The following is a 12247-nucleotide window of genomic DNA, read 5'->3' on the forward strand; positions in this document are numbered from 1 at the left end:
GAGGCCAGGTGAGCAGGGGCCGGGCGCCGCTGCCGGCGGGAACGAGCGAGGCGCTCGGGGAGTCTGGTGATGAGTCGGGTGGGGGCACCATGCTGCCCACCTGCTGACAGGGAGGGTGGCAGGCACGGCACCTGGCATCCAGCAGGCACTTAATAGGAAAAGCCCACAGGTGGAGAAAGCCCTGCTCTTGGACCAAGACCTGCAGGTGGGACAGACGGTATCCTTGGGAAGAGAGGTCAGGGTCCCGCTCCCAGCACTTAGATACCCCCAGAGGGAGCAGGTGGCTGGCAGTGGTGAGTGGGCAGGAGCACGGGGCCCCCACGATGACCACAGATCCCTGCACCCAGCTCCCTGGCTCTCTCCTCCATCCCTCTACAGCCAGCCCTGCTCCGGCCCTGGACCAATCTCTCTCTTCCTCCTCTGCCCTCACGTTCTTTAAGGCCCCAGCCCAGCTATCTGCCACTTCTCTGGAAGACCCACCCTGAAACCCTGAAACGAGCTCCTCCCCATAAAGGCTACATCCCCCTCCCCTGCCATCTCCCTGGGGCGCTCAGGTGGCAGTAGCAGAACCATCGCTGCCTGCCCCCTCTTCCCCAGTGGCTCTGCCACTTGCCAAAGGCTGATCTGTCACAGAAAGCCCCCTGGAAGTGCCAGCCCTTCAAGAAGTAGCCACAAACATGTTTAGCATGTGCCATGCGGGCCATGTGCTGGGGGCCCCAATATCTGGGACGTCTCCAAGAACAGGGGGGCCAGCACTGTCACTATCCTCCCTCAGGACTCACAGCACTGCCTGCCAGAATTTATAATCATCGAGAAACAACACAAAGGTCCCTGCTCTGTACCATAAGCCTACCCCTGCTGCCACAGGCGAACTTCTAAGCATCCTTCAAGACCCAATTCAAACAGCTCCTTCCATTCCCAGCTCCCACAGGAAGTCAGTTCAGTCTCCTCTGAATATCACACCTTGCACGTATCTCAGGTCAGTTCACACCTTCATTACAATTATTTATCTGTCCACTTCTTCCTCTCTCCTCTAACCCCCCATGGCTCTCTAGGAGCAGGAGCTGTGTCCTGTACTCTGGATCCTGGCATCAGGCCCAGTGCCCAGCCCATGCCACAGGAATAAAAACTGACCTAAAAGCCACCTGATAGGAGCGGAGCCCTGCCAAAGTGTCCAGGGCCTGGGGGTGGAAGGGCACCCCTCATGCACAGGGCCTGGAGGACCCCCCAGCACAGGGATGGGCTCGAACCCCTCTCTGCTTATCCAGAAGCACAGATGGGCAGACCGTGGCAAATCCATGCCACAGCTCCAGGAAGAACACCTTGGACAGCATGCAGACTGACCACATGCCCGCCCTGCGGTGAGACCCACCCAGCACTGAGGGGCAGGCAGGAGGCAGCGGGCGGGCCCTGGGGTCCCAGGTCACGTTTGTGCTGGAGCCTGGCCGTGAACCGAATTTGAACCTCAAGGTTGCCTGCTACTCAACTCAGCTGAAAGTGATTGGAATAACTTGTTCAGATCATGAGGCCCCTGGACACCAAGCACGTTACGGGGCTTTTAAAATCAAATAAAGCTAATTAAAACAAGAAAATACTCTTCGAGTCCTTGCCTTGCTGAAGGCTCAGAACACAGTCTCATTCAGCAGTACCAGGGAAACAGGTCCTGAGAGAGAAGGGAAGAATTAATTCTGTGCGGGAACGGAGCCCTGGAACTGCGCGGCCCGCTTCCCACGAGCTGCCGGGGGGCCGCGCGGGCACCTGCGGCACGTGCAGCACTGCTGGGGGCGGTGAAGGTGAGGGAAGGTCCGAGGCCAGCACCCCCTCACACCCACAACAGCCCTGTCCCTGGCTCTGCTGCCCTCTCAGGGCAGAATCTGGCCCCAAGTTTCCCGCCAGCCCCAGCTCTGAGCTGCCCCCAGGCACCTGCCCCTTCGCGCCAGCCACCACCTGGAACCTGCTATCTGTTGCTGATCATCCGTGGCTCCTACCAGCCCCCATGAGCTCCTTGCCACATGTGGCTTTGTGGCCCACCCCACTCTCCACCAGGCCTTGCTGGTCGTACCACTGCTGCTCCAGCTGCCTAGGCTGGCCCTGCCATCTTGTCCCCGCCACTGGGAGCTGGGGCAGGATGGGGGGAGGTGGTCCGTGAGCAGCGTGGCCATTGCTGGGCTGACGTTTGTGGTAAGGTCAGAGCCTCACTCTGTGCCCACAATGGGGGCTGCCAAACAGCCCCACACGGACCCTCTCATGCCCACTCTCATTGGTGAAGATGGAGTTACCATCTGGCTAACTCCAGAGTGACTGCTGGCTCTTGGCGTGCCAGCTAAGATGCCCGGTAATGACACCAAGGAGAGCAGATGAGACCCTCCATCCTGATGCCTGTCCTGCGTGGCCACTGCAGACCCTGCTCAGGGGCCCACCCCAGATGTGTCATCAAGACTGGTGACTCCTGTCAGTGAGGGGTGACAACGATCGTCCTCCACTTCCTCAACCATGTGTGAATGAAACGAGGTGTCATGTGCAAAAGCCACAAAGCAGTGCTGGCTCCAGAGCAGCTGGCAATGTGGTTCTGCTCCCAGGATGGTGTGGGTGGGACTGGGCATCGGGGGTGGGGGTCCCGTATGCCTGAGGTCCCACAGCAGGCCATAGGGTGCTGGCAGAGTCAGCACTTGGATTCTGTCTCCAGGGTGGAAATCTCAGAGCGGCAGCTTCTCCCCCGCACCTCTCTCTGCCTCCTCAGGCCCCGTCTGCACCTCCGGTTTCCTCTCTGGGCACTGGGTCCTGTGCTGCCCACACTCAGGGCTTTCCTGCCTCCGCCCAGAGCTCCACAGCTTGCCCAGGGTCCTCTCTGGCCTCACAGTGCTGGCTTCCCACTATTTGCAAAACTAAACCTGTCAACCAGACTCTTCCACCCTCAACCACAAATGCATTTGGTTGCTTAACGCAGTGGCAAGGTGCATCTCTCTCTCTCTCTCTCTCACACACACTCACACACACACACACACACACACACTCACACACACACGTGCATTTTCTACTAACTCTGACAGTCCAGCATGGACTAGAGATAACCCCTCAGACTCCCAACAATGGTGACAGCTGAGGGCCCATGTCAGGGACATCTTCAGTCTACAGGAAGTCCACCAGCAATTCCAGAGGGTTCTTAAATTATAGAGCTGAAAGCAGCCCAGGAACCTTGAGTAAGAGCAAAAGATCCATCCCCTGTTGACCTCTTTTGCAAATCGAAATTTCCCATTTGGGTTTTCTATGTGAGCCGCCCCCCCACCCCTGCACAGGCCGGATGCCACCTCTCCAGTGACAAACACAACCCCCCAGCATCCTCCCACGCAGATCCTTCTGGAATAGGCTGAGCAGACAACAGGAGCACTCGGCAGGCTGGCAGTTTTATTTCCTGCTGTAAATTAATAAACGGCTGTTCTGAAACCAGCCTAAGGCCATCTACGTCCCTTCTCCCACCTGGTCATCCCCAGTGGACTTCACCAAGCAGGGCCCAGGGCCAGGGGCCAGGGCAGGCCAACAGACATGGGCCCACTGACCACACTGTGGGCCCTTAGGGGTTTTTTCTTTTTGAGACTAAATCAAGTTGCTATTTATTTGCATGTTAGCTTAAAAAACACATTTCCTACCTTTGATTAAAATGAGCTCTTGGGAGTGAAGGAGGCAAAGTCCTTTTATATTTTAATCTTGACCTAAGCGATTTGGTGGAAACGGGATGAAACAGAGTGCTGTGATTGTTGTGGGTATTTTTTTCTTTCATATATTTTTCTGCTGATAATAATACAGAAACATAGTCCATGCGTACAGTAGATGGATTATGTTTTCATATTATTATGTTTACAATGTTCGCCACAGAGTAAACAAGACAGTTTAAAGAACAGGTTGAAATCCAATCATAACCCTCTACACTGTTGGCAGAGCCCCACTGACGCTTTTATTTGTGCAGGTGTGCAGCTCTACACCATCGAGAGGTGTCTTCTTGCACATTCAGGAGCCTCTTGTCTCTCTTTTCTGCTTTTCCCTCTCAGTATTTCCCCACAACGTTAACAAATCTTCAACAGCATGATCTGACAGCTGTGTGCTGCTGTGCCACAAATGCCTGTCCCAAGGATGCCCCTCCCTCTCCAGCCTCCCTGGCACCCTGGGACTGGAGCAGGTGTCCCACAGGGAGGCAGGGTCTGCCCCTCACCCACCCAGGATGGTCCACAGGCACTAGCTGAGCTCACCCGGTTGCATCTGTCCACCCCTGCCAGGGCCCAGCCATCCTGGGTTCTAAAATCTGGGCATGAGGTAGCCCTGCCGGAGACAAGCATTGATCAGCCTTAAGTTCTGTCTATGGGCACCAAACTCCCCTTGGTCTGCCAGCATCTAAGCCCAAGCTTCAGCTATAGGCAAGTTTCTATTTTGTATATTTTGCCTTTTATATCTAACATCACTTTACACACGAATCCCACATTTTGACCACGATCACATACTCATCTGAACAGTAGAGAACATTCTGGCAAGTCAAATTTGTATATTTTGCCTTTTATATCTAACATCACTTTACACACGAATCCCACATTTTGACCACAATCACATACTCATCTGAACAGTAGAGAACATTCTGGCAAGTCAACGTGCCACGGATGGCTGAGCACTAAAACAAAAAGTTGGCAGGCATTTGGGATGTTTCCAATTCCCTTCTCAGAAGCAGCCTGCCGTGAGCGTTCCAGTTATTTCCGTTGAGTTCATTTCCAAAGTACAATTGCTGGGTGATTTTTACAACAATTTACACCACCAGCAATGGAAAGTCACTGCCCCATGCTCCAAGGCTGGCCTTTGTGAGGTCCCTCCTTGGACCCCTGGAAAAGTTCGCCAAGGCTCCCTCCTGCTCCCAGCCCAGGGGCTCCCCGGCCCCAAATGCTGAACCTGGCGAGAAGCTGAGGTCGTAACTTATCCATGCTTCATTAGTCTGCTCGGGCTGCCGAAACAAAAGACCACAAACTGGGTGGCTTAAACAACAGAAATTACTTTCTCACAGTCTGGAGGCCAGAAGTCAGAGATCAGGGTATCGGCAGCTCTGATTCCTTCCGAGGCTGGGAGGGAGAATCTGTTTCGGTCCTCTCTCCTGGATTCTGGTGGTGCTGGCGACCCTTGGTGTTCCTTGGCTGGTAGAAGCATCACTCTAATCTCTGTCTGCCTTTGTGATCACATAGTGTTCGCTCTCTGTGTCTGTGTCCAAATTTTCCCTTTTTATAAGGACACCAGTCATATCTCCAGTATGACCTCATCCTAACTTGACTAATTGCATCTCCAACTACCCTATTTCCAAATAAGGTATATTCTGAGGTACTAGGGGTTAGGACTTTAGCATATGAATTTGGGGGGTGGACACAGTTCATCCCGTAATGCATGCTGACCCCCCACTTCTGCCTTGTAGAGTCTGCCACTGTGTGTAACAGGCAAGCATTCCCCAAGTAACAGATGTCGGGTACTAAAGGGGTTCTGTGGCAAAGAAGTTCAGGAACCAGTCAGGTAAACAGTGCTTCCTTTCCTCTTTTTTTTTTTTTTTTTTTACACTGCAGGATTTCTCAAGGTCTTTAATCTTGTAATCCGTACTGTGAATCTCCAAGTTGCAAGTAAGAGGTGCAGCCTTTCCCTAACCTATTTGACCACAAAAATCTTTATTCAGAAAAGGCTCCAGACGGTGAGGAGCTGGGGAAGTGCGGGCTTCTATTCTTAGGACTCAATGCCTACCCCTTTCTGAAACCCCATGTGACCCACTGACACCCACAGATGTTTTTGAAGGAATGAACATATTAACAAAGAAACACATGGTGAGGCCAGATCGAAATGCCGAAATGTCCACAGCCCACTCCCCAGGACACACCCAAACAGAAAGGCTCCACCTCGAAACAGCAGCTGCTGCCCTTGGAGTCTTTGTGGGTGCACCTCAGAGTGAGGACACCCCGCGGAGGACCCCCTTCTCTCTGCCCTCCTTGACAAGGCAGGGCCACCCCCGGCCTCCTGGTGACCAGCGCCCCCTCCCAGCAATCCCTCCCCAGGCACACAGGGCAGGAGACCACTGGCTTTAGTGCTGCAACCCCCAGCCGCCAGGACCGCAGCACCGTTCTGCACGCGCCCCCCAATGCCACGTCAAAGAAGCACACTCAGAGGCCACTTTTCTGTACATTTTTGACAATGCTGTGAGCAGAGCACGAGCTGCCTCCTAACCAGATACGCTTATGACGCAATGTCCTGTGCACCCTAGGGAGGCTCACACAAACATGACTACACATGGTGCTCCTTCACATTTTCACATAAATTAATGTGGTCGCCGTACTGTCATGCAGCCAGATGGAGTTTGCATGGGTTTGTGACCCATTTCCGTGACACTGTGTTTGATGTCAACCTCATGGGCCTCACCTTTCATACTGCCCAAACCCACCACCCTCCCTGCCACAGCGGGGACCCCCTGGAGGGCTGGAGGCAGCGATGGGAGTGAGGCGGTGGGCACCAACTTGGGGCCAGGTGGGGTCTGCCAGGCTCCTGAGGGCCCCTTGTTCTTCCTGCCTAGCACCCTGCACACCTGGCTGACCCCTCTCCAGAATGTGCTCTGCCTCTCTTCCTGGGCCATCAAAAGCCTCCAGCCCCACAGGCTCACACCAGAGGCCTCCGTCTGCTTCTCAACAGGAGACAGGAGGGGCAGGCAGGACACTGGGGACAAGGACACAGGTGCGGGTAGCAGAAGGGCTATGAAAACAGGTCATTGGTCACCAGGCACTGAGTTCACCCTCGTCTGTGCCAGTGACAGTCCAGGACAGGTGTGCAGAAGGTATTCGGAATGGACAGAGCACTGGGGCATGGCACACACACACTCGGTGATTGACTAGCGGTGTCTGCCCTGGGTGCTGGAAGAGAACTGCAGGTCGCACATCATGGGATCTCTATCTCTGGTCTAGAAAGACCCACATATTAAAAGGCTAGTCTTCCAGGCTTGGTTCCATCCCTCCCGACCTGTGCGAGTGCCATCTCCTGGCCCTCTGCTCCTCATCTCCTTTCACAGACCAGGCAATCTGGGGATCTGCCTTTGACTTCAGCATTTGGAGCTTACACAGTGAAGTGCCCACCAGTGGGAAATTGCCAGACAGAACTCAAACCTGCCCAAGACTACCTTCTGTACTGTAGGTGCCCCTCCTCTACTGGAACAGGAGGATGCACACATCTCTTCACACTCCCCAAAGGGTGCCCAGGCGTGTACCCCTCCCTCCTCAGCACCCTGGCCATGAGTAATTTGTATACAGTATGGTGTCATATGGCAATGGTGCAGGGGTGATGGCCTCTCCAGGATCTTAAAGAGTCCTCCCAGGACACCAGGGCAGTGCACCCTTGGATCCCCAGGAGAAAGTAGTCAGATGCACATGGAGGTGATGGCCAGCAGATGGGGCTCAGCATCCATCCCAGTGGCACTGAGCTCTGCCTCACCCGGGACACAAGAAGTCAAGGGAAGATGATCAAGGCCCGTGATTCTGGACTCCCAGTAGCCAAAGAGAGTAGAAAGATGGGAGGCTTTGAATCAGGAGGACCAGGGTGAACTCTGGACTTGCAACTTAGTGACCATCTGCAAAATGGGTTTAATGATATGTACCATGAAGGGTTGATGATGTGTGAGAATAACTGATGCCTACCTTAAACCACACTGAAAACTAAGTTCTGGATAGATTTTTTTTTAATGACCTAAATGTGAAAAGCAAAGCTTAAAACATTTTCTGGTCCAGTATGTGAGGAGCTTGGAAGTCACCACTCCTGTCCTCACAGAAAAAAGTGGAATAAACTGAAAATCAACAATTCTGTAACAAAAATGAACGTCTTTGATGAGCTGATCAATGTACGGGACACAGCTGAAGAAAGAACCAGTGAGCTTGAAGAAACATCCACAGATACTTACAAAACTAAAAAGAAAAAAAGATTGAAAAGGACAAAACAAAATATCCAAGTATGGGAAAATTACAAGAGTTGTAACATACATGTAATAGGGCTACCAAAAGGAGAGGAGAGAGGGGAAAAAAGAGAGAGAGAGAGAGAGAAGAAAGCGAGAAAGAAATATTTGAAATAATAATAACTGAGAATTTTCCAATTCTCAGTCATTATTGAAGACAGGCACCAAACTTCAGATCCAGGAAGATCAGAGAATACCAAGTAGAATAAATATCCCCAAATTTATACCTAGACATATCATATTCAAATTGCAGGAAAAAATCGAAGACAAAGAAAATCTTGAAAGAAGCCAGAAGAAAAAACACCTTACCTATAGAGGGACAAAGATAAGAATTACATCAGACTTCTCCTCAGAAACCATGAAAGGAAGAAGAGAGTGGAATAAAATATTCAAAAGTGTTGATAGAAAAGAAGCACCAACCTAGAATCTTGTATGCAGAGAAATTATCCTTCACAAATAAAGAAGAAAAAAAGATGTTCTCAAACAAATTGAATCAGACTTCTCCTCAGAAACCATGAAAGGAAGAAGAGAGTGGAATAAAATATTCAAAAGTGTCGACAGAAAAGAAGCACCAACCTAGAATCTTGTATGCAGAGAAATTATCCTTCACAAATAAAGAAGAAAAAAAGATGTTCTCAAACAAATTGAGAGAATTGGTCACCAGCAGACCTGCCTTGCAAGAAATGTTAAAAGAAATTCTTCAGAAAGAAGGTGACATAGGTCAGATCTTGGATCTACATAAAGAAAGGAAGAGAGTTAGAGAAGGAATAAGTGAAGATAATATAAAATCTTTTTTTTTTAAAAAAGAGTAAAATCATTACTCTTAATTGATCTAACAGATAACAGTTTGTACAAAATAGTAATAGCAATAATGTATTTGGTGATTACAGCTTATGGATAAGTGAAAGGAAGCAACAGCACAAGGGATAGGAGGGAGGGATTAGAGAAAACTCTGCTACGAAGTACTCACATTGCTTCACTACCCATGAAATGGTAGAGTATTATTTGAGAGTGGACTTGGATTAGCTGTATATGCATATTACAAACTCTAGGGCAACCCCTAAAATTTTTTTTAAAAAATAAAAAGGAAAGGAAGAAAGAAAAAAAGTATAGTTGGTATGCTGAGAGAGAAGAGAGAATATGGAATCATATAAAATGCTCAATTAAACCACGAAGGCAGAAAAAGAATGGAAGACAAAAAAAGAAAGTGGAATAAGAGAACAAACAGAAACAGTAACGAATACGGTAGCTATTGATCCAACTATACCAATAGTCACTTTAAATATCAATGGGTCTAAATACACTACTGAAAAGACAGAGACTGTCAGACTGGATTTAAAAAAAAAGACCTAACTATATGTTGTCTACAAGAAACCCACTTTAATATAAAGACACAAATAGATTAAGAGTAAAGTTAATATATTTTGAATACTACTCAAAACTATCTACAGATTGAATGCAATTCCTATCAAAACCCCAATGGCTTTTTTCCCCCCAGAAATAGAAAATCCTATCCTAAAATTCATGTGAAATCTCCTCCAGGCACACCAAGTAGCCAAAACAATCTTGAAAAAGAACAAAGTTGTAAGACTCACATTTACTGGTTTCTAAACATACTACAAAGCTACAGTAATCAAAACAGTGTGGTATTAGCATAAGGACAGACATATAGACAAATGAAATAAAATTGATATCCCAGAAATAAATCCTGCCATATATGGTCCATTGATTTTCAACAAGGATGCCCAAATGAGGGAAAGAACAGTCTTTTCAACAAGTGGTACCGGGAAAACTGCACCTCCACATGCAAACAAAAGAATTAAGTTAGACCCTTATCTTATACCATATACAAAAATTAACTCAAAATGAATCAAAGACCTAAGTTTAGCAACTAAAAGTATAAAACACTTAAAAGAAAACACAGGTGGATATCTTCATTACGCTGGATTTGGCAATGCTTTCTTGGATGTGACAACAAAAATTTAGGCAACAAAAGAAAAAATAGATAAACTGTAATTCACCAAAATATAAAACTTCTGTGCATCAAAGGACACTATCAAGAGAGTAAAAAGGCAACCCACAGAATGGGAGAAAATATTTGCAATTCATATATCTGATAAGGAATAAATATAGGAAAACTCAAAGTCAAACAAGCCAATTAAAAAAATGAGCAAAGAACTTGAATAGACCTTTCTCCAAAGAAAATATGGAAATGGACAATAAGCACATGAAAAGATGCTCAATATCACAGCCATCAGGGAATTCAAATCAAAACCATGGTGAGATACCACTTCATATCCATTAGGATGACTAGTATAACAAACTTTTAATTTAAAAAAAAAACTGAAAATAACAAGTGTTGGTGAGGATGTAGGGAACTTGGAACCCTTGTGAAATGCTCATGGGAGTGTAACATGGGCAGCCATTGTGAAAAACAGTTTGGCAGTTCCTCGAAAAGTTTAAGATGGAATTATCATATGATCCAGCAATTCCACTGTAGGTGTAGCCAAAAGAATTGAAAGCAGGGACTGAAATAGATTCTTGTATACCAATATTCATAGATGCATCATTGACAATAGCCAAAGGGTAGATGCAACCCATGTGTCCACTGACAGAAGAATGGATAAACAAATGTGGTACATACATACATTGGAATATTATTCAGCCTTGAAAAGGGAGGAAATTCTGATATATAGTACAACAAGGATGAACTTTTAAGATGTTATGCTAAGTGAAATAAGCCAGTCACAAAGGAGAAATACTGTATGATTCCTCTTATATGAGGTACTTAGAATAGGTAAATTCATAGAAAGAAAGTAGAATAGAGGTTATCAGGGACTGGGGCCGGAGAGAATGGGGACTTACTGTTTAACAGGTATCATTAGTTTTAGTTGGGGAAGATGAAAAAGTTCTGGACACAGATGGTGGTGATGGTAGCTAACAGTGTGAATGTATTTAATGCCACTTAACTGTACACTTAAAATGGTTAAAATGGTAAATTTTTTGTTATGCATATATTTCACAACATAAAAATTAAAAATAAACAAAGGAAAAGAATAATTTTGATTAGCAAAATCAGAATATAAATGAGTAAACTATTTATATAAATTAGAAAAAACAATAGCTTGTAGGATCAATAGCTTGCAATTCACAATTCTTTGTCCATTTCTGGACTCTGCCATTTACTAACTGTGTGATCCCAAGGAAATTCCTCATCTGTAAATGGAGATGATAATAGTACCTCTTCAAGCTTTTGTATAAGTCAAAAAACAATACATAGTCTGGTGTATGAGCATAGCAAACACTCAGCAAGTGTTAGTTATGAATTTTTTTAATGGTTAAAATGGGAAATTTTATGTTATGCACATTTTACTACAATTTTAAAAAGTAAATAAATGGGGAGACATATACCATACTAAAATTAACTAAAATAAAGCTGCAGTAGCTATATTAATTTCAGACAAAACACATTTAAAAACAGGGGAAACTGTCAGGGATAAAGAAGGGCATTACATAATGACAAAGGAGTCAATTTCCCAAGAAATCATAACAATCCTAAATTTGTATGCACCTAACAACAGAGCTTCAAAATATGTGAGGCAAAAACTGATGGAATTTCAAGGAGAAATAGTTGAGACTCTAATAGTCCTTCATCAGAAATGGACAAATCCAGCAGAGAGAAAATTAGGAAGGACATAGTTGAACTCAATAGCACCATCAATCAACTGGATCTAATGGACATCTATAGACCACTTCATCAAAATAACAGTGGAATACACATTCTTCTCAATCTCATATAGAACATTCACAAAGGTAGACCACCTTCTGGGCCATAAACCCACCTGAACAAATTTAAAATAATAGCAATCATATAAAGGATGCTCTCAGACTACAATGGAGTTGAACTACAAAGCAATAACAGAAAGATAGCAAGGAAAGCCCAAAATACATGGATATTAAACACCACACTTCTTTTTTTTTTTTTTTTCCTTTTTGTCTTTTTTCGTGACCGGCAACAGATCGCAACCCTCAGTGTCGCGCCTGTACTGGACCGGTACCGGCAACGGGATCGCAACCCTTGGTGTTGCGCCTGCAACACGCTCAGCCAGTGAGCAGGAACCGGTCTCGACATGGGATCCGAACCCTCGGCGGGAGCGCCGCTGCGCTCCCAAGCAGCGCACTCTCCAGTGCGCCACCGGGCCGGCCCAGAACACCACACTTCTTTTTTTTTTTTTTTTCCTTTTTGTC

This window comes from Galeopterus variegatus, unplaced genomic scaffold (assembly GCF_000696425.1).
Source record: "Galeopterus variegatus unplaced genomic scaffold, G_variegatus-3.0.2 Scaffold1247, whole genome shotgun sequence".
In the NCBI taxonomy this organism is placed as follows: Eukaryota; Metazoa; Chordata; class Mammalia; order Dermoptera; family Cynocephalidae; genus Galeopterus; species Galeopterus variegatus.